This window comes from Hevea brasiliensis, unplaced genomic scaffold (genome assembly GCF_030052815.1).
Source record: "Hevea brasiliensis isolate MT/VB/25A 57/8 unplaced genomic scaffold, ASM3005281v1 Scaf380, whole genome shotgun sequence".
In the NCBI taxonomy this organism is placed as follows: Eukaryota; Viridiplantae; Streptophyta; class Magnoliopsida; order Malpighiales; family Euphorbiaceae; genus Hevea; species Hevea brasiliensis.
In genome coordinates, this window is record NW_026614896.1 from 89335 (window position 1) to 92344 (window position 3010).

A 3010-nucleotide genomic window follows, 5' to 3' on the forward strand; every position below is an offset into this window, starting at 1 on the left:
TCCTCGTGGGAACGATATCTTTTTCTATACTACTTGAACGACCCGTGCACTTGCGGTTGGGACACATCAAGTTTTTGGCGCCGTTGCCGGGGAGTTGTTTGTTTAAGATTGAATTCTTGATTATTTTAGTTGTTTATAGTTTTATCTTTGTTATCTTTTCATTTTATGTTTGTTTGTCCTTTTTTAGGTACTCTTAATCTTTTATGAGAAGAGTTAGAAGCACAAGTGACACATCCTTATTGTTTAATCCTGAAATTGAGAAATTTTGTAGAGCCAACAAGAAAGAAACCAGAAAAAGGAAATAAGCCTTGAGAGCAACTGAAATTGAAGCAGAAATGGCTGATGAAAGAATTAGAATTGGTGGTGGTAATGCTGAAAATGATCGAAACAATGAAAATGCAGCTCATGGTGAAGAAGTTGTAAATGCTAATGTGCCTAAGGGAAGTATGATGGATCACGCATTTCCTCATTTTGATGACTTAAGAGAGTATAGCAAGACCAAGAATTGATGCAAATAGTTATAGGATGGATTTTGGAGTACTACAAATGATTCGCATTCTCAATTCGAGGTCATCCTTCAGAAAATCCTCATACTCATCTTAAAAGTTTGTTATGATCATGACATGCAAAAGCAACCAGGAGTGTCTGATGATGCAAAGAAGGCTAAAATTGTTTCCATTCTCTTTGAAAGATAGAGCATTGGATTGGCTTGATTCTTTACCTCACAACTCAATTACAAATTGGGAGCAACTCACGATGCATTTCTTGCCCAATACTTTCCACTGAAAACTCAAGAGTTGAGGAATCAAATGATTGCTTTTAGACCAAGAGAAGATGAGACTCTTTATGAGTCATGGATGAGATGGAAGGAGTTGGAGAGACAATGTCCACATCATGTCATTCCTAAATGGATGATAAATCAAAATTTTTACACAAATGTCACTCCTGCTATCAGAGGAATCATTGATGCTCAAACTGGAGGGGAATTCATCATTAAGCATAAAGATGAAGCTTATGAGTTATTAGAGAAAATAGCAAAGAATAGTCATCTATGGAGTAGTCCAAGAGGGCCAACTCCAACTCAAAAAAGGCAAGTTGCTGGAATGTATGAGCTTGATCCATTCAACATGATAAATGCCAAATATGACGCACTCACTAATGTCCTTGCTAAGAAAATGGAGGATTTAAGTATGCTAGTTAGTTCATCATCATGCTCTGGAAGTTCTCAACAAGTTGCTTATGCAGAAGGAACAATGAGCTGTGGAGTAGATTATCCTTCATATGCTTGGAGGAATCATCCCTTTTTTTCATGGGGGAATCAGCAAAATCAAGCTTCAACTCAGAACTTTCCACCACAACAATAAGGGCATCAATACCAATAACCTAGGCAACCACCACCTAGTTTTCAGTAAAAGAATGCAATTCCTGCACCTCTACCAAAACAGCAAGAACAAAGTTCTACCACATAAGCTTTATTACAACAAATTCTTGCTAACCAAACTAAGCATGATGAAGAGATGAGAGAGATGAAAGCAAGGCTGGAACAAATGCAAACACACAATAGGATGCTAGAAAACCAAATTGCACAACAAGCATGCTCATCAAGTACCAAATCTATGGGGAAACTTCCTACTCAAACAGAAAATCCAAGGGAGCAATGTCATGCCATCACACTGAGGAGTGGTAAAATAGTGCATACTGAGAAGAGTGAAAATTTTGAGAAGAGAGAAAATGAGAAAGATGTTGAGAGATATGAAAAACAAAAGAGTGAAAAAGGGAGTGCAAGAAAAAGTAAAGAGGAGGTTAGAGAGAAAGAAGAGAAATATATACCTCCAGAGCCTTACAAGCCACAGCTTCCCTTTCCACAGAGATTTCAAAAAGCCAAGCTTGATAAGCAATTTGGGAAGTTCTTAGAGGTTTTGAAGAAGCTATATATAAATGTGCTTTTTATCGATGCTCTTTCCCAGATGCCTTCTTATGCTAAGTTTCTAAAAGAAATTCTCTCAAATAAGAGGAGACTTGAAAATTATGACACTGTAGCCTTAACTGAGGAATGCAGTGCTATCCTCCAAAGGAAACTTCCTCCAAAGCTCAAGGATCCAGGGAGTTTTTCAATTCCATGCCACATTGGGGAATCATGTTCTATAAAAGCTTTATGTGATTTAGGGGCTAGTGTAAGCCTTATGCCCCTCTCCATCTATGAGAAGCTTAACATGGGAGATCTTAAGCCAACCCACATTTCTCTTTAGTTGGCAGACAGGTCAATTAAGTAACCAGAAGGGATCTTAGAAAATATACCACTGAAGGTTGGAAAATTTTACATCCCAGTTGACTTTGTCATTTTGGACATGGAAGAGGATTCTCATATGCCAATCATTTTGGGGAGGCCTTTCCTGGCTACAGCTGGTGCTTTGATTGACGTGAAAGGTGAAAAGCTTACTCTTAGAGTCGGAGAGGATCAGTTAGTCTTCAATATTGGCAATGACAAGAAGAAGCAACATGAAGATGTAGACTCTTGTTTGAGAATTGATATAGTTGATGAGTTAGCAAAAGAGCACTTTAGAAAGAGCTATCCAAAGGCTTCTCTTGAAAGTTGTCTTGTCCATGAAGGGACTATCAATGATGAAAATCCAAAAGAGGCTGTATTTGCACAATATTTGAAGAGTAATCCACCTTGTCATATGGCACCAATCTTTCAACTTGAGCAAGTGGAGAAAAGTGAGGTCAAGCAACCATCTCTCAAAGAAAAAGATGCACCAAAGGTTGTCAAGAAAGAAATGGTTGGATTTTTAGACAAAGCAACAAGGATCTTCTCATGTGATGGAAAGAAAATGAAGTATAGATTCATTGAAGCACCTATTGGAAATAGAGGCAATAAATTCCAATTCCAACCACCATGAAGCATGACAAGGGTCAAGCTAAGGACCATAAATTAGCGCTCTTGGGAGGCACCCCAAGTTTCTTTATTATGTTTTTATTAAGTTTATTCTATTTGCATTATTTTTGTTTT

The 3010-nt window shown here is 37.7% G+C and overlaps 1 non-coding gene across 1 annotated transcript; it reads right to left on the reverse strand.

The window, feature by feature from the left end:
- Window positions 1-794: 794 nt before the first annotated feature.
- LOC131177254 (small nucleolar RNA R71) lies at window positions 795-901 on the reverse strand. Its single transcript, XR_009146843.1, has one exon. It is a non-coding gene; the product is annotated as a small nucleolar RNA R71 (small nucleolar RNA).
- Between the last annotated feature and the right edge of the window lie 2109 nt (window positions 902-3010).